At 41.9% G+C, this 24,502-nt stretch overlaps 1 protein-coding gene across 1 annotated transcript in view; it reads right to left on the bottom strand.

Moving 5' to 3' along the window:
* Positions 1–24,502, bottom strand: part of lrmda (leucine rich melanocyte differentiation associated) — a gene marked incomplete at its 3' end in the record, with an annotated part of 143,115 nt that overhangs the window by 59,954 nt on the left and 58,659 nt on the right. The gene's annotated exons all lie outside the window — the stretch shown is intronic.

The following is a 24,502-nucleotide window of genomic DNA, read 5'->3' as shown; positions in this document are numbered from 1 at the left end:
CAACAATGAGGTGACTTGTAGTGGTTTATTTCTGCCATTGGAGGCGCTATCTTCAATCGGAGCAACTCTGACATCCTGCACTTTATCGGTTATAGTGGTTACTCGAATGTATCACAAATAATGTGCTTTCATTTATCGACTACCACATTCCTTTAGTCATCATTGAGTATTAAAATTAACATTCTAGTTTACGGATAATGACATGCTGTTGAAATTGGTAAATCATTTATTGAATGCTAAGGGGTTTAAGGCAATGATTAATTCTTACCCTATCCCAAGTTCCTGTTAACGTTGGAGCCAGAGATGAATTGATATTATAAATCATTTGAGCAAGGGGTCAATACCATGTCACCAAATTATCTCAATCTGCCTTTGATACAATCGCTTCTGTAGTAAAAACAGCTTTTTTAAAGGATGAGCCAATGGAAAAGAGGGAAAGAAGAGACAGAAAGAGAGCAAGAGAGAGAAAGAAAGAGAGAGGGGGGGGGAGAGAGAGAGAGAGAGAGCGGAGCTATTGAGTTTGCAGGAGTTGAAAAATCCCTGAGCACAAAGGCCATCAACAATACAGATCTTTTCTTTAGTGATGTCTTTAGCAGTCTGGGAGTAGTCCATACCAGGTTTAATTATGCCACACAAAAAGAAATGTTCTGTGTGATGTCCTAAATCACAGTGCAGTGACAACCAGCTCAATAAGCCCTTCTAGAACAATGCACCCGGTCCCATCGACCTCCTCTCACAGCATACAAAGGTGTATCATTTGGCCAGGAATGATAATTAGATGCAGAATTTACTGAAAACTGTCAATGGTCATGTCAATAGAGAGGCTCTTAGCATCTGTCATCCAGCAAATCAATGACAATTTTCAGCTATGAATTCAAGAAAATGATAGCTTTCAAATAAACTGCAGGAGACAAAACGTGACACTCCTTGGGGAGGGATCAAACATTTCAATTCCCTCTTCTACCTTCTTTATATAACTATTTCACAATTTTATTACTTACTTTATTATTCAACTATTTGGACAAATATTTTTTATCAAACAGCCCGATGACGACTGGCCCTCTCTAAAGTATTGAAGAAACTTGGTGATAAACACTTAACTGGTTACATGAGCAGAAATAATTAGTAAGTTTCAAAAATTGGTAACCATTCCTTTTACATCCTAGTATTTCCAAGGCAAATACATGGTAAGAATATAACATGACCAAGTAATTACAGCTGTAATTAAGTCATCAGAGCTGTAGTGAAGTAGGTAAATACAGCTGAATTGCCTAAAACACATCAAGTCGCTAGTTGTCACATGTTTAGGATTGTAACAGCCCAAATTTAGTGGCATAATTCCTGAGGAATTGAGCTGCATTTTCTTAGACATCTTCTCCATCACCAAACTATGAATTGCTTCAAATGTTGTGGGAAATATCAATAATGACTTGCACAAATTCTGAATGAACACATAGGCTACTTTTCTTCTAGTTTTATGGTACATTTCCTCAAATAGTGGGTACATTCTTTAATTTACCCACTTAGTTACAGCTGTAATTAATAGGTAACTTATTCTTACCATGTATTACCATGCTCCCAAGCAATTATGTATTTTCTTCACTATGCTGATGATACGCTGTATTTGCCTGTAAAACCCAGTCATAGGTAGCCTTGATGCAGAGCCCTGCATTCACGCAGGAATCCCGTAGGACACAACACAATATTTCGCAGCGTGGGACTAATTCTTAGTGCTGTGGGTGAGAACTGTGGGATGATGGATCCTTGTTAAAAGTTTCAGCACTACAGTCGGGGACAGTGCCGAAAAGCCCCACTTAACCATGCTTCAGCTCAGCACCACACAAATGGTTATTGAGTAGGTGGATCACATTCTCTCTTCCTGGCAGTTTATAACTAATGTTATTTTCTACGTTGCTTTACACATTGTTCTAAGGTTAGTAGATTACTACTACTAGTGCACAACTCATTCATTGTGCGTGTAATATTGTGCTAGCTAGGTGTGTAACAGGTTAGCCTAGCGAGCTTGCTTTATTCTGGTTACAATATGACATCAAGGAACAAGACTTTTCAACAGCGGTTAGGAGTGGGACAAAACCTTGGGAGGTGCGGGTGGGAGCAGGACGAAGACAAAAAAAAAATCCTTGATGTCTAAAAATTTGGCTTCCAGTTTAATTTTGAATTGATTCCAAGATGTTATTGATCACTTACATTCTATCTACATATAAAGCTCTTATGGCTGTTCCAAAGTCAGCCATAACAAGGTAAAAGTGTTAACGGAGTCGGCGGTTTTACCTATCTGATTGTCATTTGATATATTTGTTTTGTTCCTTTTATTTTAAAACCCTTTGTAACTCTAGGAAAAAAAACTACAAAAATAAATGAATTCTTATTCTTATTCTTATTATTTTTTCTTATACCCCCACCCTCTCTCTTTCACTACTGCCTCTGAAAAAGAAAAGGTCAGGGAACATTACAGGCAGAGTATCTGAAACAAGATGTAAAACATCTCTGAGACATGACAGGCGAGGCTGGGCTGGGCACAGGCGGCTCTGAGGGCCCATATTTATCTCCAACCCTGACAGATTTAGGGCCGGGGTCAGCAGGTGTTGGACTCAGCAGGAATTGAAGGTCAACGACACGGGTTCGGACATTAAAAATAAATGTAACTGCTGGTCACGTCACAAAGAGCAAATTAACACCGCAGCAATGCAACGTTGTAATCTTCAGAGAGGTATAAAGACCGGTTAGTCAGGCCTGGAATCTCACAGAGAAAATGAGAGCCACTTATCCAATAACGAGAGCTTAATGAGGGTCCCTTTAACTAGCTACAATGTCTCTCTTTCCCTCGGAGAAACATTTGTCTTACAGTACAAATGTGATTCATGCATCATTTCTATTGTGAGAGAGGGTACTGTAATAACGGTATAAATCACAAAGGGCCAAGGTTGGGGTAATGAGACTTAAATCTCTTAAAACAACACCATGAACTCAGTTGAATGATAAAATGATGTGGTGGAGGAAAATACTACCTTACTCGGGTAAAGCTACACCACTCTCCGCATAGGCGCGTATGGCTTTTGGCAGTGCAGAAGCCCTACTTCATTTAGCTCTGACAGGCAATTTAATACCGCAAAATTACTAACCTTAGCTTTGCAATTACTTTTCCAGCTCTGAACATTTTCAACCCCTCTGTAGATGTAATCTTAAGGTTAAGGCCCCTGGATAGGGCAAACCCCAAGGTCTGAACTTACACATTTACTGTGGCTCTGATCAGACAAGAAACATGGGGAACATGGGAAATGTAGAGAGGATAATAGTTCACCCATTTATAGGGCAATTCCATGTTGCTCCTCAGACCTTGTACTGTAACAATACTATGTTCCTTTCCCCAGCCAACATAATGACATATTAAAACTACTGATCATGATCATGTATCTAATAGTTATGGCATGACAGACTAAGCTCTAATCTCACCATAAAAAGATTAGAAAGTGTGACAATGGTGGTTGGCTTGCTAAACTATCATTATATCCTTAATGGTGTGATGAGCACACTTTTTATAGCTTCAGTCTAGACAGGAGTTGAACCTTCTTCATTATATGCACAAAAGCACTCAGAAAAAAAGAGGAAACAGAGAAGGATAACAAAGAATATAGTGTAATCCATTAACCTGTACACTCCTCTACAGTAGACGTCCTAACCCTAACCCTAACCCTTTCCTAGTTCAAACCTCCTTACTAAAGATTCTCACTCTACAGTAGATACTATGCTCAGCCCAACACTAGAAAACCTACTTTTAAAAACATCCTCACACCAAACCCAATATATTATCAACCCCTAGTAAACCTCCTCATTGTATCCCCTTAGCATCCTAAGCATAACCCTAGGAAAGTCATATTTAATCCCCTGGTGGCCTTTTCACATTTAGGCCTGTTTTGACAGTGGGGGAAAGGGGAAATGATTTGTGCTGATGAGTCTCTGCTCTCATTGGCTCCTGACTGCAGCTTTACTGAGCCTCTGACAGATGCGTCCCCTGCCGTCTGATTAAAAAGGGTCATTTCTCCGGCGCACACTGTGCCGCGCTAACCTTTCATTTGAAGGATGATTGCCGCGGAGTGACAAACACTCCTCCGTTAGTTCGTTTTGTCTGTCCGCAGTGAGGATATTGACATTCAGATTTTGCCGATGCTCTCATCTTGGAACAGATGTCACAGTTGGCAAGTAGTCTAGACAGCAACAGCAGGTAGGACAGAGCTCAAGGGGCGACAGGAGACAAGTGGGGAAAGTGACAACGTGCACAACAAGTGTATGTTTTACATCTAACAGTCTGTCCTCTTTCCCTTGCCGCACCTCGCAATGACCCTCATAGAACATCTGCTTGCTGTGCCGGGCAGGTAGCTGTGCCCTCCCCTTCTCCTTGGCCTGCTTCTCATTCTCACAGGCTGGTGTGGTGTGAGAGGGAACACCAGCCAAATTATGGAAACCCTCGCTCATCTACGACAGGCAGAAACACAAACCTCAAACCCCTGTGGTGGGCCAAATCCCCTCGCTAGGACAGATGAGGATATTCTAATGTCAGGCCTGTTGGCAGGGGTGTAAACTTGTGGAAGTGCTGGTATCAGATAGGATATCAAAGTCAACAAGCCTGTTGCTTTAAGCTGATCCTTCTGTCCCCTGGAATACTGCTGCTCTGTGAAAGCCCAGAGGAGCCTTCAAATGTTTCCCCGAGTGCAACCTGATCCCTAACAGACAGAGTCATGCGGCTCCCTGTGCTATCAACACTCCATGCACAGCAGGGCCACTCTAATACCCCATTCCAACCTGGCAGTCTGGAAACACTTGAAAAATCACACAGCCAAGCAGTAGAGGCCTATGCTACATATCTACTGAACGCAACATACACAAGTTCTACCTGTTGACATAGAGTAGTTTTAAGTTCTAATGTAATTATGAAAAAATAAGTCTTAGTACTACAAAACTAATTCATTTGTATACAGACTGTAAGACAAGGAGTTCCGCTGTTCATAGAGTGCTGCAGATTATTCGTAAACAGACTGTTATACTAAATGTGCAGATCTCCATTGCCAGCCAACAAATCATCAGTGTGTTTGCGTGTTTTACATGATTAAGTGATGGAGGATAATTCCGGCCATGGTGAATGCTAAGCCCATTTTCCAGAGTACTCTCTCTGACTTATAAAATCACTGTGTTTCTTTATGGGAGGGGTAACCTGTAGCCAGAGGGATTTCATAGATGTCCTACATTTTACCTGCATGTTATTTAATATTTTTTGAAGCAGGTCTGGTAGCGGATAAGAAACAAGCTTTTTATTATCATTAGGTACAACTGATTTGTGCGTCTATATGTTGAAGAATAAAACTTGCTTACTTAGCACCTTATTCTATCCATTGCCTATGCAATGGATACTACCTGACAGTAGTATGTACTACTGTCAGGTTTCTCTTTCTCAGCTAAAAGGCTTGAAATGTGACGGGATGTTAGACGACGTTAGCATTGCTAAGCAGAGAGTTTTTTTGTCAGACAATTTTTTTTGTCAGAATCAGACAATCGATAATACAGCTATGCTGCTATGGTGTTTTGCCTACTTCCTTGTTCCAATGTTTACATTTTCACCTAATGTCATAGACACGCCTACTCTTGCCATGTTCATCCAATGAGGGCTTTCTGAACACGTGCAGTAATTCAAAAATGTTCGAATGGATAGGAACTACTTTTAATTCACAAAACTATTAATTTTTATTAGGCCTAGCAAAAAAATTTGTAATCGCACACATTTCCTCCATGGATTACATTACTACATCAAGTTTACCATCTAAGAAATTTGGAGTTGAATGAAAGTGAAAATGAAATGAACTCACTGAAGTAGGGAAAAAGTCACATGATAACTTTTTCTAAAAATGTCAAAATCCACTACAACTTTTAGAAGGGAGAGAGGACACACTGTCAAGTCATTCAGGTCCCAGGTCTTTAACTTGCAGCTTATTTGCCAGTGCTTGCCTCTCAGATGGTGTTTGTTTAAATATTACAGAATTTGCCTTCTCCATGCTCTCTAAAGCAGTACTGCTGCTTGTTTTTAGCTTCTATTGGCTAGCTAATTAGCGAATGACCTTCTGTCATCACTTCTTATGCTGCCTTTCAGAGATGCTTATAAGTCAAGCATGCTGATAGGGAAAAGGACCATCTCCAAGCTAAAAGTACAGTGAATATCGACATTGCCTTTCCAAGATGAAAAGCACTCAAAGATGAGAAGGGACTGAGGAGTGATGCAGATGTTGTGGCTCTTGATTGCTGCTGAATCAGACACTCTTCTTCTTTTGGAAGATTATGCTATTGTTTATTAGCCGCAGTCTATATTAAGTAATTTTATTATTATGGTAGGCAGGTAGTTGCTAACATAGACCAAGTGCTAACGTTACTGTAAGCAGTCGCTGTCTTTTGTCAATTTAAAATTATCACTTGAGTATTTGCTGACAACGATCGACTGTAATAGATATGCAGTAATTGTGGAACTGTGGAAGAGTCATCACATCAAAAAAAATATTTGATATAATTAGATATTATATTAGATAGATAGTAGATATTACCATCTCTGTAGAGAGGGTGCTCTTATGGTACGTTCAGATTATGAGTGACAAAGCCACAAAATGGGTGAGCGTAGTGTCGTGTAGCCAAGTCTCCCTACAAGTGGCGCACTTGTAGCCACTTGTGTCATCAATGTTGTCACCAGCTTGTGTACCATAAAATATGCACTATAATGTATTTCTAATGTTATTAGCTCTGTGTCGCTGACTCCCATTTACTTCCTGTAGCTTTATTGCTTGTAATGTGAATGTACTGTCAGGCACAGTCCGGCTTAAATTCTGCGTTTGCGTTATTTGTAGTTGCTTCACTCGTCTCAGTAGAACAACCCATGCTTGTTTGTTTGGGGGTTTGGCAGGTGCTGTCAGTCCAGGTATGTCAAAGAACTAGCAACACTGTTGCTAAGCGATTGCAAGAAGTGCAGGGCAAAAACACCATAGCAGTGACCACTTAGCACCAAAAATGTCTTGCTTTACAATGTTGAATTAGAGTTTTAATATAGATTTTTTTTTTTCCCAGTGTAACTGTAGGTGGGGCTGCAGCCTATTGGCCATTCACCATTGATTTAATCTATAGGGCACATGTATCAAAGCTACTGCTATTATCTTTTAAGTTGTCTTTGGAAGGTGTGACTTGCAAAATGCAAACCTGGGACAAACTAATGTGGTTTGTGATGGAAAATGTATTGAATGTTCTAGGAAATTTGCTTTTGTGCCAGCCATGCAGCAACTACACAAAAGTGAAAGATTAAAGTGATTTGGTTGTCTATGAAGGCAAATTTCTGTCAATCAAACGGAACAAGGGAGTAGTCAAAGCATCTCATCACTGTCCATCAACATAGTGAAAACTGCAGCTCTTCAGATCATGTCGTCCACACAGAGGGAGCTCTCAGTTCAGAAACAACTGTCGAAGCACAGTGGGCCGCATCACGTGGAAAAGCTCCTTGGGTGATAAAGGTACTTATAACCCTACATATATTTATGGATACCATTAAAAACAAAACTGCTATAAAGAAAATAGCTGACTGCAGAGCAAAAAGCCCGAAGGACCCAATTTCCTCCTGAAGCACCTGATGGACACACTGACAAGCAGATTGCTTTCCAGTACCAATTTTTGGAGCATGTGAAAAATGGGCCGCGCAGCCGGTATGTGGTCTGAGATGAGTCATAAATCTTGTTTTATCTCCTCCGTGGTGGTAGCAGAAAAGGATGAGTTGCTTTTTTTTCATCTCATTCACATGTCTATCTGTCTGTTATCTGTGCCCTTGAGCAAAGATTACTGATGCCCTGTCTTTGATATATGACACATCGCACAGAGCAGCTTTTCATCCCGTGAATTAACCCAGAGAGGGAGAGAAAAAATGCAAACCTGACTGCCATCAGCCAGGGGGGCTCTCTCACTGTTCCTTTGTGCTCCTCTGGCCCCCCTCCCTCACTCATATGATCCTTCCCACCCTCCTTCCCTTAGTGCCGTGGATCTCCTCCTCTTCCCTCCCTCCTGATATTGAGCAGACAGGGAGCAGAGAGCATCATGGGTAGCCAAGTTTGGTGGCAAATTGTTTATCTGACCTCTGCACGTCTCTGCATTTTATAATCTAGTGTGTGTCACCCCTGTCTCATCCCCATAACAAATAGTCCCTGTCAGTCCCCGCTTCCTTTATCAGAAGCAAGAGGTAAGGAGAGGGCCACTGTAAGTAACCGCACAGAAGGAAATCTCCTACAGAAAAATAAAAATGGGATTTCGAGTGAGTGATGAGAACAGAGATTCCCATAATGATGCCTCAAGAGCAGAAAAAAGGATAAAAGGCAGAGATTAAAGAAACAAATGGTGGCATATTATGTGTTAACAGCTTATGTATGTCATGGAGAAAGAAAGAGACTGAGATAGGCTTTCAGGAGAATATTACCGTTGTGTTACTGTCCCTGGTGAGGAATATTTTATTATTCAGTATCCAGGAAGGCAAGCTACAATGAGCTCAACCTAATGTATCATCCCCCAATACATCTGAATAATGGTGCTTTAAATGAGTAAGACAAATAGCAGTGACCACTTTATGCAATCTAAAACAGAATGTAAAATAACACATTAGGCCTGACTGCCACAGTGGAAATTAAAAGACTCTACATTACAGAGTAATAACCATTTCTCTCTCTACTCCAGACTTCATTAACCCAAAGCTAATCTCCCACTCAAACTCCCTGATCTTCACATGCCACAGAAAAAAAATGTGTTCAGTAAATACTGGTCGTTCTGTGTTTGGAAAAGGGCCACGGAGCAGAACATTGTCTACAAATCAGTCTTCTTCTTATTCTTGTTCTTCTTTTTCATCTAAGCAATCCAAAAGGTCATAAATAAAATATTACGCCACAAGGGAAGTGCTGTAATCCATTATCATAATGGCAATGCTCATGATCTATTTCATTAACATGCAGTCTTTAACCCAAACAAATGTGTTCCTCACCCCTGTGTTGCATAGCCATTTACCAGATACAAACACGCTCATGTTTCTTAACCTGGAAGCTGCAGAATGAAGCAAAAGTTGCCATGCTGTACACTTGCTGCACATTACATTAAGTTAAAAGAACACATTGAATATTTATGGGCAACATGTTATAGTATGATGAATCAATTAAATTGATGGTGAGGTATATATCAAATGGTGGATACATTTTCTACGGGCATGAAATGGGCCAAAATCTTTATAGCCTATAGTCTTGGATACTGCAGTGTATGAATATGTTATATTCAAAGAGGAATCAAGGCAAGGTTAAATAACATCAAAATAAAGGCGTATGAGTTAGCAGTGGGCTTCCAGCTATGTGCTGACAATATGCCCTATGTCAGAGGCTCAGAGTGCAACACGAACTGTGTTTATTTCTCACACTGACATTCACACAGCAGTGTTTAAAAGATGATGTGGACAGCACCGTCCATATGTGTGAATGACTGCAACATAAAGCTGGAGGGCACAGAGGCCTACTTTCTGCCTCCTGTAAGTGTTAATATAACCTTTTCATCTGCTCTCCCAATGGCTCTCCTGAATCAATTCCCCCTCAGTGTCCCTCAGCGTCTGTACAACTGGCACCTCCGCAACTTGTTCCATTTGTTATATTGAGCTCCATCTGGCCTCGGTCATTTGGCTTTTTAATTTAGTTGTCTCCTGCTCTCTAATTTATCTCACATTTACAAATGGCGTCGACCGCCCGTTCCAAGCTGCCCCTCGTCAACGGCAGAAATACATTTTCGCCAGGCATCGGGCCGGCCGTAAATCTGTGATGCCGGGTTATTAATAGATAGTAACAGATGTTTACTGATTGTTGATTACCAGTCTTGTTGACCAGTGAAATCTGTTCATAAATGGAATGGAATTTATAGCAGAGCAGAATATGCACCTCTGCTGGGCAAAATGGAGAAATAGTGCCAACAGACATTGCTCTCTCTCTCACCCTCTCCCTGAGGTATACCAACATATGGTCAACTGCTGAGGATGACACGCACTAGTACATACCATAGCCTTTCTCTCTCTCTCTCGCTCTCTGACTAATTCTCAATCCTATTTACTGCTTATTTGTACAGTATGAGTGAAAGGAAGCAACTGTTTGGCCACAGACACCCTCCTGACAAACACGTTGCTGGAAAGTGACACAACACATCTCACTTGTCACTCATCAGCAGCCGCTGCTGGCAGTTTGGTGATCCATCTTTCAGTAAGTAGGTGACATGACTGACTTCCAATAGTTTGCACATCACTTTGCAGAAAAGTTACCATGAAACTCTGATTAAATGTCACCAAAGCGAGGGGGCATGCATGAATGGCCAATAATGTTCACCATATTTCCTATAAAGTTGAAACATATTCTTCCAATTTTCTTCTTCTTCTTCTTCACAATTTCATCACATTGCACCATAACACTTTTCCAAACATTTCCAAAAGAGCATGCTGGACAAACTATAGCCATCATTTGTGAATGTCACATAATTATTCATGTTTTAGAGCCAATATGAACTATTATTTTTCCATTCACTGTGCATTAATGTTAACTGGGATACAGTTCAAACAGGTGGGTTTGATAAAGATTCCACTGGTACTCCTCTAAAAGAGTAATCATTTCTGCGCACAATTTTCTATTTACAGACACTGTGCCCAGAAAGCAGGGAGCCACAGACAACAAGTTGCAAACTGTGACAAGTTATAAAACTTTAAAGCAGGCAGTAAATAGCTCTGTCACTCTATCCCTAGTGTTATATTACCTGGACACATTTATCTGACGGGTGGTAAATCTCAATTCCCCCCCCCAAAAAGGCAACGGGAGACACAACAAAATAAATTACAGATAGACAGACAAAAACATATGACTAGTTAATCAAATGAACAAGATGTTCCAAGAAGGAACACCATTAATATTGACAACAAGCTGCGACAGTGTTTTTTGGGAAGAGAAGCAGGAGTAAAAAAAAAAAAAATTCAATAATGCTGTCCTTCCGCTGTACAGTTTATAACCGTCCCTGGAAACAGTTTGTATTCCCTAATATTTTTTTTTACAGTTGCTTCACCTGCCTGATATCCTTCAGCCCTTTCCTTCAGAAGCTGTCAAAGCCGCCAAGTATAATATATGGCCTCTCCAATGAGAACAGCTGTAGCCACTCTCTCTGCTGCCTCTGCTACCCTGCCCTGCATGAAATAATACATCAAGATTAATTGATTTCCCGTCACTCTTAGAGAAAAGAAAATTAATTTTCATGTATCTTTTCCCCCCAACCCCCAGCATATGAATTTTGTACATGGCAAGTAATTTAAGTTTTTAATTATTCATGAGGACTAAAAACATGATAAAGTGTTTTACAGAAGGCCCCAAGGCCGTAGCCAAGAGCTCAATGTGTGCTGAGACAACAATAGCACTCTCTAATGCCTATATAAATAATATATGTATTTACATATATCTTAGTACATCTTAGTTCAACCCCCCACACCTCTACTCTCTCTCTCTCTCTCTCTCTCTCTCTCTCTCTCTCTCTCTCCGTCTCTCTCTCTCTCTCTCTCTCTCTCTCTCTCTCTGTCTCGCTGTCACTCTCGACTCAAGAGGAGAGGACACTGGTTTATAAAATAATGGGTCTGATGAGTTGAATAAATTTAGTGAATAGATTCACATGAATACATGTACCAAGGTATACTGTATTAATACTACAATGGATATTTGCTTTTTAGACACATTTATATACATACCACTGCCTTACCTTGTCATTATATACACTACCTAGTCTTTTTTTGTTCCAAATCTAGCCAAATATGTTCAGCAGTAGTTCTATTCTAGCGAGGTTTACTCCCATCATTTCACTGCTATTCAGTGCTGCAGAGGGACCAATCAGGCACCGTCTACAACCAACAAACAGAAAGTCATCAAGCTCCTTCCATCAAGTTCTTTCTTTTAATGCAATACATTTTGCTTGTTTTTTTATATGAATTGTATCTTTTTCACTTTGTCTCGATGCTTTTAATGTTTTATGTAAAGCACTTTGAATTGCCTTGTTGCTGAAATGTGCTATATAAATAAACTTGCCTTGCCTTGCCTTCCAAATGACGGCTATATGGGGAGAAGAGAGCTGTAGCCCTTTGCTAGCTGCTAGGTTCAAGGACACTCATACTACTAAAACTAATATGCTCCTACAATAACACTGACCACACCCTATAACCATGGCCATTATGGCCTGAAATAAATGAAATGAAATACATAAATAAATGAAGAAATACTACTACTACAACTGTGAATATAACAATAATAATAATAATAATAATAGCAACAACAATATTTGGTACTACTAGTAGCAGTATTGTTGTTATGGTAAAGCTGTTTACATGACAATGAGACAGTATGAAAGCACTATGTTCTTTCTCAGAACTATTTGTGGCCATGTAAGACACAGACATTTCCTCCATAAACAATACAATGATTTCAATTGTGAGCATAAATCACTCTGTAAGAAAGTCATCTTTAGCATGAGCAGACATAATAACAACCCAGTGGAGCCTGTTTGCTATGTGCTTTAACATTGTCCAACTGCGTGTCAGTGGATGATTGAGAAGTATGTCTGCTGTGAGAGGCGAGCATGCTGCCCACAGCCGCTGGTTTTAAGTGCAAGCCAAAGGAGGATGCCATGCCACTGACGCCAAGGCAACTCACAGGCCTGACTGGCAGGCATGGCTGCAGACTGATGTGTATGCTGCACACTGCTCCTCTACATTATGTGTGACACAGCAACAGCGACGAACAAGAGGCATACATCACATTTAGGAATATGAATATTTATCTTGCATGTGCCAATATGACCAGCAGCAACTATGAACATCTGTGGGGCTTTACAAAAATACAGAACTGCCCAAGTGAGCAATTGAAGAAAGCGCTGAATGTGGTTGCAACTCCTACCTGTATTTATCTGTGTTTAACATCCTTTACTAACTCACCGTGTAGCCAATAAAATATCCATTAAGACCACACACGCTTACCAAAGGCTCAAAAGAACAAAGGAATGATTAACTTATTAGGGAAAAAGAGCCCCTGCAACCCCCACATTTGTCTTCGTTGATAGTTAGCAAGAGCGTAATTATAAGGTGAGATGTTTGTGTATGCATGTGTGATATCACGTGTGTATATGAGGGTGTGTGTGTGTGTATGTGTGTCTGTGTATGTTAATCTTCTTAATGCTCTTACTGTGGTACTAGTTAAATTGGTCTGTCTAGCAAAAGGTTCTAATTATGGTTGTAGAGCCTAATTAGCATTTAGTATAACACCACAACAAATGCCGCAAAATCACACTAATTCCGCAATAAACGGCCTCAATGCTACGCCATCAAGCTGCTTTGCTATACAATGAGAATTAATCGTGGCACACCACAATGGGCCAATCCTGCACTCCTGCTGAGTGTGTTAAATCATTTTTCACTGCTTCCAGATTGTTCCTATCAACAACTATTCCCAGGAACACTAATAAGCGCATATCCTCATTAATATCATACAGCCTAAATGATCTGCAATCTCAAAACATGCTTTAGCAAATCATTAGGCCACTGACCCCACGGATACCAATGCGGAGTGTTACCGCAGGGGACTGGGTGTACTGGTGGGTGTTGATGGTGACACAATCAAGATCTTTGAAATTGTGGAGATGAGATTTACTGCGAGCCAGCATCCCGCTGAGGTACAGGTATTATCTGCTGCTCACAACAAATTTAGTCATCCAACATGGCAGCCAGTACACGTCAATGCTGAAAGTGTTGCTTCTGCAAAAATACTGCCCTCCCCACAAAATCAATCAAATACAACTCCCTGACCAATGATGAATATCCCGATTGGGTTGCTCTGAATAAAAATCAGTATTATGCAAGAACTGCAAACCTTCCTCCCTTTAACCCATGTTAACTGGCAACCCTCTCTAATGAAATTGTATGTTGTAAGGCAATAAATTCACACTAATAACCTGATGCACAGGGCCCATCTGTTCTGGAATGGTAAGACAGTCACACAGATGTGATCAGAAAACCAAGGGGGAATAGAGATAACATTTGATATGGATGGTTGGCTAGATGTATGTGGATATGTAAGAAGGTTTGGATGGATTGGTACAAGAATGTAGATATTGATAGATGATAGTTATAAGATGTGAAAATCTCCATTTGGTTCTTCAGCACATGGCATTTATTGCAGCCGACTGATATATTATTTACTTTCTTTGACATCTGGAGTTAATGTTCCTTATCTCGGTAACAAAAACAATTTAGAAAGGCAACTTCCACAAGTCAAACTATGCCATTTCCCAGGCTCCTCTCTGCTATCTGTCTCCATTGAAATATTCTCTATTTATTTTGGAAAACTTAAACAACTGCTGTTATGTCCGCCTAGAGCTGGCATAAGCCAGAGTAGCAGATTCATCATTATAATACTTAGCACTGAGGGAGAAAAAAATGCAGCGCTGCACTATATCGCAAGCATGATTTAGGCCCAACGGAGGCCACAGGAATTCAAGCTGTCAGACTCTGAAGTAAATTCAGTTCCTGTAAATAAATTGGGGTGTCCAATGCTTGCAGAGGCTATCTGGTTCTGTAAACCAAAGGGAGGATCCGAGACTGCAGTTGTGTTCTGGTGTATTAGTGAGGGTGTAGAGCAGGATAAACACAGAGCAAACATGGCTGTCTTTTCCCTCTGCACAAGATCCCAATAAGGGGAAATGTGTAAAGAGAGACAACGACAGATTTATAAGTGGACAGGGGAAACAAAAGAGCTGTCATTCTCCAAATTTATTTAGTCCTCTTCTAACATGCTTCCTTGTCACCATCTAACTTACTTAGTTATATCTAAACTGACAAATATTGACAACTACTTTGTTTCTAGGCAACAAAAAAAAGTGCCAGCCCTTGTCCATACTGCACTGGGTTATGAAGGGAAGGTTCATGCCAAACCTCAGATCTAGTGTTGTCATAACTGAGGTGCCTCACTGGTTAACTGCCAATATTGGCATTGTGAAGACACATGTACGATGGCGCACTGATGTAGACAGTATTCAAATTGCTAGCATCGCTATAAACGCTTGGTTTTATGATTCATCATCTGCGGGAAGTCCAAGGGCTAGCACATAAAACCCTGTTCAGCTCGGAGAGGTCCTGTAGAGACACGCACAGAGGGTACACTGCAATCTACAAGCCTGGCTGAATCGTTGAGAACAAGGTCACTGCACTGATACCACAGTCAAAAGCAATATTAAAACCACAGGAGTGTTATTCCAAAGTGATACACTTTGATTTGGATAAGCAGTGGCCCAAAATAATCTTGAGATCAAGTTTAGTAATTAGTGCTGATTGACTGATTGACTTTATTTGACAAATTTCAATTAATAACACATGAGGACAGAAGATATATATGAATTCAAAGAAAAGGGTCAGGATAACACAATAAAGCTCAAGGGCTTATTTCCATCATTGTCCTTTGGGGAAGATGGAAAGGGGTAAGGAATGGGGCAGGGCAGCAGATCTGCAATGGCAAGAATGGCACACAGCTGAACATACATTATAGACTCAACAACAATAGCTTGAAAATGCATGAATTCATTAAATTTAAAACACCTGTTAGTGTTAGTCTTCTACCTGGCAAGCTCTTCCACAGCTCAGTTGCTGTAAACCGAAAAGTTTCTGTCCCTGAACCACTCTTAAATCTAGGAGCAATAAAATCAGTGCAGCTGCCCCTAGTGGAGTTACTGTGTACCGCCCTCACTGGTCTGAAATAATTCTTTAAGTATTTAGGGACAGCATCGTGTACAATTGTTGTGCCACACCTAGTTCAACCTGAGAGACTCTAATATCAACCTTCAACCATCCGAGACTCTCAAAGTGAGAGTGGTCAACATGAGTCCTCATAGGGACACCCAGAATAGTCCTTACTAACCTGTACTGACAGGTTTGCAGCCTATTTTTAAGGTACTTTGTCAGACCATTGTACCATGAACAGCAGGTACAGTAAAAATGAGGCTGAACCAAAGCTCCAGCTAGAGTCACTGTCATTTTTCTGTCTAAAAAAGTGACATTCTGGCTACAAAACTTGCTCTTTTTCCATCCATCCATCTTCAACCGCTTATCCGAGGTCGGGTCGCGGAGGTAGCAGTTCCAACAGGGGGCCCCGAACTTCCCTTTCCCTGGCCACATTAACCAGCTCTGACTGGGGGATCCCAAGGTGTTCCCAGGCCAGCGTGGAGATGTAATCCCTCCACCTGGTCCTCAGTCTGCCCCGTGGCTTCCTCCCAGCTGGACGTGCCTGGAAAACCTCCCTAGGGAGGCGACCAGGAGGCATCCTTACTAGATGCCCGAACCACCTCAACTGGCTCCTTTCTATGCGAAGGAGCATACTCTACTCTGAGTCCCTCACGGGTGACCGAGCTTCTCACCTTATCCCTGAGGGAGATGCCAGCCACCCTCCTGAGGAAACCCATTTCAGCAACTTGTATCCGTGATCTTGTCCTTTCGGTCATGACCCATAGTTCATGACCATAGGTGAGGGTTGGGATGAAGATTGCCCGGTAGATCGAGAGCTTTGCCTTCTGGCTCAGCTCTCTTTTCGTCACAACGGTGCGGTAAAGCGAACGCAGTACCGCTCCCGCTGCTCCGATTCTCCGGCCCATCTCCCGCTCCATGGTCCCCTCACTCGAGAACAAGACCCCAAGATACATGAACTCCCTCACTTGGGGTAAGGACTCAAAGGACTCCCAACTCGAAGTGGGCAATCCACCGGTTTCCTGCTGAGAACCATGGCCTCAGATTTAGTGGTGCTGATCCTCATCCCAGCCGCTTCACACCCAGCTGCAATCCAATCCGATCCAGTGAGTGTTGAAGGTCACAGACCGATGATGCCATCAGGACCACGTCATCTGCAAAAAGCAGTGACGCAATCCTAAGCCCACCAAACTGAAACCCCTCCCCTCCACGACTACGCCTTGAAATCCTGTCCATGAATATCACAAACAGGATAGGTGACAAAGCGCAGCCCTGGCGGAGGCCAACCCCCACTGGAAACAAGTCCGACTTACTACAGAGAAGCTGGACATAGCTCTCACTCTGGGGCGTACAGAGATTGGATGGGCGTCAATAGTGACCCCCGCACCTCATACTCCCGCAGCACCTCCCACAATATCTTTCGGGGAACCCGGTCATAGGCCTTCTCAAAATCCACAAAGCACATGTAGACCGGATGGTCATACTCCCAAGCCCCCTCCAGGATCCTTGCGAGAGTAAAGAGCTGGTCCGTTGTTCCACAACTAGGACGGAACTTGCTCTTTTTGTGAGTACCAATTGGGCTTGACCCTCTACCGACATATGGCTATCCAGCATATATCCCACAGATTCACCAACCTTAACTCCCAAACCAGGGAACTTTCTCAATTTCAACAGTTTGGTTTCTTTTTTCCCCGATATGCATTGAAAACCTATTATCTGACATCCATCTGCTGAAATTTTATAGATCTGCACTAGTAAGTAAACTTTAAGTAAACTTTGAACTGTACTTTAATCTTTATGAGATACCAGTAATGTCAGGTTGTCTGCATATAAAAAGAGATCACAAGAACAAGAAGCCTTCAGATCATACAAGAGAAAAAAGAGTGGACCCAAGACACTCCCTTGTGGGACTCCACAGGCTGAGAAAGAGGTTCCTAATATCCACAACCTGTGTCCTATCCTTTAAATAAGAACTAACCCACCTCACTGCAGTATTGTTAAACCAATAGCTTTTAATTTAGATTGCAAAATACTATGATTGACTGATATGTCTTCACAAAGTATGAGCAAACAGACATCTGCCATGTAAATATCTTTTAATGTTGCCAGGTCTCTTAAATCGAAGTGCTCCATGTTGTCATGCACCATAACAAATGTAAAAATCAACATCTCATGACTGTCATGATATATAAACACACTGGCACCTGGTGCCCCCCTTGGCTTTGGATAAATTATTTTACACGTACTGGCTCAGTTGTACACTCATATACAAAGCACACACTCTGCTGCATTTATACAGACTTCCATTCAGGTGTGTATTTTATATAGCTTGAACTTATAGTTCTCTGTTTGCATACAGTGGGGTAACCAAGATGGAGAAAAACAATGTTCTTTATCAGCCACACACTTAGTTGTAAATCAGAGGGATATGGTCTGACAAACAATCCAATATATCCAAGGTTAAGAAAATAACTGATCATAAATCACACTGGTGTCAGGTTCCATTTTTACTACAACATTAAGCTGCAATAACTACATCAGGACCCACATTTACTGTTAAAACGACACCAAACAATCAACCATTCCACATTATTAGCTGTAGGAAAACATCTTACCCCTCAAACCTTGCGATAACAGAACGGTAAATTATATTCCCCAGGGCTTCAGGACAATTTACATACTACAAGGTACAGATATAAAGAACACTTGAGCTTACATGTGGGAGCTGTATTCAGTATATTGGCATAAAATGTAAGATTTCAAACAGAGGAAATAAGGGAATAATAAAGCCTCTCATTCCTCGATCTCATCATAATGATTTACAGTGTACTCTATGCACACATGTTATCTTTTCATTTCTCACACTGAAACAAATAGCCACTAAACCCTCCATATGCTTTGCTCAGGTCCTTTCAAAAAAAAAAAAAAAAAAAAAAAAGCAGATTTGAAAAATGTAAGGCTGCGAGCCAGCCTGCTTCTCACTACTAGCCGACACAGGCATTTATAACCTTAAAAATGACTTCTGGGTACCAGGTATCCAATTATTCCTTACCCAGGAAGCAGTGCTAAATGGAGCACCGCGATGATTTACTCGCAACCTCTCCTTTTATTAAAACACTTTGTCTTATTGTTTTATTGATTTACAATCCGTCCTACTTTTTTGGCATCTGAAAACAATCAAGGCACGGGGCGGCAGAATGTTTGGACATTAATCGTTAAAAGACAGTGTTTTATTCCTGGCCTGGGGTTTGCTGCACCAGCTGCTGTGCATTCTGGTAAGAGGCAGTGATTTATGACCCGGCAGCAATAACGATGAGGCGTGCTCATTAACATATCGACAGGCTCCAAGATGGATCATCAGCATTGATTATTTCATGGCCTGTTGATGCCCATTTGTTAAAAGAGAGAGAGAGAGAAAGGGAGAGTGGGACAGTGGAGAAAAGAGGAGGAGAGAAGAGATGGGCCGGCTTAGAAGGTGTGAGGATTTCTCACTTGTATCCTTGCAGCACAGGGGAGAAAGACAAAACCCTGACTCCTTCAATCACCACAGCCATCACTCTACTGTCAGAGGGAAAAATCAATGATTGACAGCTTTTAACCAGTCCTCAGCACTTGGCAGATCCATACAGAAGAAAGGTGCTCAGTGGGGAGGGCCATACAGTTCTGTCTTTACAGATGCTGTAAAACATTACTTCACAGCGAGAATTACAATATCAATCAGTCAATGCCATTCTCTATTCAAACAGGAGAAAGAAAGCATAGGTGTCATTTGTGTTCTTCAATATATTGGGTGATACAAAGTCTTGCTTTGTCAGTAAAACCCTATACTCTCAATCAAGATGGTGAATAATGGTTATGTAAGCCCATAAAACCATTGTTTACAGGATAATATAATAACTTTCCACCAAAAATGAAATAAAAAAAATAAAAATAAAAATGGGCTTCATCATAGGCTAAATTCAATTATGTAATTTGAACCAAACAAGGATTACTCTCTATAAAAAATAGCAGGGATGGGCATTTTCAATCTTTTTCAGAAATGAAATAATAGCATGTTTGGAGTCAAATCAGGCAGTCCAAATTAAAAAAAAAATTATATGCAGTCACACCAATATGGGTAAGTTTTTTTTATGCTGCTCATAACAGGTCCATCTGGATTTGGCAATGGCTAGTTTAAGAAGATCTCAATCAAAATGACAACAATTGGCCTAGTCAGATTTAAAAGAAAATATCACAACCCTAGGTTACTATATTTGGGTCTAGTTCTTGCGAAAGAAAACAAGCATATCCACATATTCTGGAGCAAGGCATGTAAGGAGTCCATTAACCACCTACACTGTGGTGGAAAACACTCTCAGCGGGCACAAAGTGGCAACTAGGTACTGTTAGGAAAGGATACAAAGTCTCTTGAAACATTTTTTGTTCCTCCACCTCCATTGGATTGGATTTTGGTTGGGTGGAATGCATGGCTCATTTAAGTAAAACTCAATCTTGTTTCTGCTCTGAATCTATAGCACAAAGAGTGCTAATCTCTGTGTGGCTCTCCATTGTTCACGCCAGCTTCCAGGGTCTCATCAGCAGCTTCTCCGTTTCAAAGTCCATGTCATACAAATGAGTTTCCACCACTGATCAAAATCATTAGCACTAATTATTTTAAAAATGGACTGTTAACCAGTGTATTTTAGGCAGGGCTTTTTATTTGAATAACGTTAATAAATAATTTAAACTATTTTTTAATTATTGTGAGTTATTACTGTAAGTTATTAATAAAAAAAAAAAAACTATCCAAATGTCAAAAGTCATTTTCAACTTTTGGGTAATTGAGGAATCGACTACTCGTGTCCATCCCTTTAAAGGAATATTATGTGATTTTGCAAAAAATTCAACCATATGACTTGCTCTCAGAATTTGTAAACCTTTAGAAAGATATAAGAGAATCAATGAGTTGAGTACATGTTTAATTTCACTCATATTTGATGTCTCTCTCCCCTTTCAAACTAACATTCCTTGGTCAATAATGGGACTAGATAATTCTATTGTAGTTCAATGTGTCATCAAAACTACACTGAAACAATTTCACAACTTTGACAATACAGTATAAATTTCTTTATCCCAGGCGGGAACAAGGAGGGAACTCACCCCTCTCTGCCCCTGCTGTCATTACTATCATAGAGTTGCCATGGTGACAGGTGCTAATTGATGGGCCCATCATTCATTATTGAGTGACAGCCACCCCAGAGCCGGCCCTGACTGGCATTCTTCTGGACAACTGTCACAGGGGGCTTCAAAGCAGCTGTAACCTCACTGAGGAGGCGAGTCATTCACACACACACACACGAACCCAAACACATGTATGCGCACAAACAGAAACGAACATAAACATGTGCACACTTGTACAAGCACACCCATGGGCACTCAAACATGCAGAGACATGCCCATAAATAAAAAAAATCTCATACAAACACAGCTACACACACATACTGCCCACACACACAAGCATGCGCACACACACACGCAAACGCAGCACACTCACTCACTCAATCAGCCTCAATGACACGCGACTGACACGTATTGACCGCCTAATCTTTGCCGAGGCCTGCGGTGGAGTAAAAGTTGGCTTTTTCTCCCCCCTTATCCTTCCTCAACATCATCAACTCTCTTCTGTACCACGCAGCTCTACACAAGAGCTAAAGACAAGGTATCAGGCCTGGCTATGTTGATGGGGCTGCTGTGTTTTCTAGCCATCGAAGCGACATGCAAACTGGAGCAATCTGCCTCATTCTCCAGTCTTTCCGGGTGAAATAAATTAAAAGCCGCGAGGAAAGAGAGTCAGTCAATGAAGTCACTAAGGGCCTGGCCTTCACGTGTCCTTGGAGGACAGGATGAGGGAGCGGAGTGGTTGTGTCACTGTGTGAGTGTGTGTTGATGTGCGTGTGTCTGTGTGTGCTCCAGTGTGTGTGTGTGTGTGTGGGGGGGGGTGTTCTGCCTCCCCTCCTGTGACAGGGGGGCTTGCCCTGCCTCTTGTACTGTAAAGACGGGGGCTTTAAATTGCTTCCGTCACCAGGCCCTGAGTAATGAGTGTGATTCTAATCGCAGTTCCTGGGGCCAGCGGCATTAGTCTTAATCTGAGCAGGGCCCTCCAACACCACTGACAAGTAATGCAGAGCAGGTAGGGGCGTAATGAGAGGATGCACACACACACACACACACACACACACATACAGGTTACCCCACCCAAGATGCAGAGGAAGGCTTCTGTAATAAGAACACAGTTACTAGAACCTCTCTCCCATCTTTCTCCTCCAGGGCTGGTTAGGTATGCAGGGGCTGTGAAAAATGGCTGAAACCTCCTACACACTGCTAGTACACACTGTGCTGCATAGCGTTAAGGGTTTTGGGTGAGTATTTGGGTATACGTGGATAAAAAGTAAATTCAAATCTTCATCTCAAAAGTTATTCAGTCATTAAAACAGCAATACAAATATTGAACATCTATACAGCTAAAAAAAGCTAAATTATACATGTGGTATTTTGAAATAAAAGGGGTAATTTGTCCAAGCTATTTGATTTGATATGTGTTCTCAGAACCAGTAAATCAAGTCTTAACAGTAAAACCATAGTATGCTTTCTTTTTTTATTAGCACATGGTGTATTTTTATGCTTAGGGTGCATAGGAGTGTATTTATTGTATTGTGTGGGCTAAATTCCTCTACCCTCCGCTTGCTGTCACAGTTGTTCATATGCACAGGGACCAAACAGGTAGCGAGTCTGAGAGTCCTCTGGCACTGGGTTAGTGGAGGGCTAAATTGCTGTGGGGCTGTGAGTGGCTGCATAGCCGAGCAGGTCATTCCTCTCTGTCTCTCTGTGTTTGCCTGTGTTAAACTCCCCCCCTCTGCCCTCATCCATCCTCTCATCCAGTCTCCAGCTCTGTCCATCCATCAATCCCAGCACTTTGTCAGAGCCCACTCCATCCTCGCTGCTGCAATCACAAAGGAAAGAGGGTGGGGGAGAGAGAGAGAGAGAAAGAGAGAGAGAGAGAAAGAGAGGTGTAGGCAGGAGAGAGAGGCAGAGGGGACAGAGGAGGGAAGAGGGGAGGGCAGCTCTGCCTCCCCCATCGGCCACTGCCTCGAATCCCCGTCACTGGGGAGCTTTTCACCTCCCATCTGCATCGGCCCTGATCTGCTGACAGAGGCCCTGACGCGCGTCGCCTTCTATTGCACAGGCAAGCAGAAACACTAATGCCGCACCCCACCCTACCTAGAGCACTCACCTCAGCTCAGACAGCCAAGACAGGCAGCCGGCCTGGAAGCCAGACTAGACACATAACAAAGAGGAGGGAGAGAGAGGTGGGAGCTGAACGGGGGAGAGGGATGAGGAAAGGTAGGAGGAGGAATGAAAAGGAGGAGGGAGGAAGAGGGACTAGAGAGGGAAGGTGGAGAGGATAAACAGAAAACTGAACAGCAAAGGCTGGGAAACAAGGGAGATATGAGAAAAAGTTGTCAAAACAGAAAGTTATACAATAGTCTGAGAGCAGAGTTGGGGGTAGATGGTGGGGGAGACGGTCAGCAGGGGGTAGAGGTTGGAGGGAGAGATGTATACTCAATTTTTCTGCAACAGTCCGGTAAGGCAGCGGCTCAGTTTGTCTTTTCTTCCCGGCGCATCAATAGAAATCACAGGGAGAAAATGTCTCCCTAATTAAGGCCTGATCAGCTGCGTGTCAGTGGTGGTTTGGAGGCCAGGCGGAGTGGTGGAGCCTCACTGACTTAACCACTCAGTCCAACAGAGGCACTGGAGAAGAGCTCATTTACACTCCCTCACCACCAGCGCAAATAGAAAAGCTTAATAGAAGAGGCAACAATAGACTCAGCACAGTTCAACAGCTTGTACGTCTAAGGATAAAGACTCTCTACAGAAAGAGAGTTGAACCATGATGTTATGTTAATTGTAAGTAGCAGTTCTAAATTATTGGCCTCAAACACAAAACCATCATCCCACAAGTCTGTTGAGAAAAACAATATTCTCTGACCGCAGCAAAGCTCAGCTTACTGTGGAACTCTAGCCAGCAGACTTAACTTAATTTTCAGCCATGTGTCCTCTCTCAGTAATTCAGCTAATACGCTCTCCCACACACATAATTTGGGATTCAACTCATTCAACTCAATACAGCAAAGTCTATATGTGTGGCTCTAATTCATACAAACATCTAGGCCTAATTTTGGCGAACAGGTTGTTATGGTTAATGAAAGCAGCATCATCACTGCTCTAAGCAGAATGAGCAGTGTGAGAAATGATCAACCTTGAATCTGTGTGCCTTCAAAGGCAGAGTCTGGCAATGCTGATGAAGCTGTAACGGCTGATCAAACGGGAATTACAACGCAACTTCATGGTTAGATTACTCGAAACGTACCGACCGAGGAATTATACTATAAAGCAAGGAATCTCTGTCTGTATGTCTGTCCTTCACATATCTCGAGAACCGTTCGTCCGATCTACTTCACACTTGGCGGGTGTATTGCTGGGGACCCAAGGACGTGCAGTGTCGGATTGGACACGCGACACGTTCAATATTAATAAACTTTGAATAAACAAGCGAACAGCGCTCTGTGCAGCAGCGGGACTCAAAGCGAACGGGCACTGCACTAGTATTTA

The sequence above is a fragment of the Centroberyx affinis genome, unplaced genomic scaffold (assembly GCF_046629955.1).
Source record: "Centroberyx affinis isolate AG114_WGS23_722 - 3 ecotype Tasmania unplaced genomic scaffold, CSIRO-AGI_Caff_v1 ptg001781l_1, whole genome shotgun sequence".
In the NCBI taxonomy this organism is placed as follows: domain Eukaryota; kingdom Metazoa; phylum Chordata; class Actinopteri; order Beryciformes; family Berycidae; genus Centroberyx; species Centroberyx affinis.
Note: the sequence above shows the minus strand (reverse complement) of the source record. Positions and strands in the feature narration are given on the sequence as shown.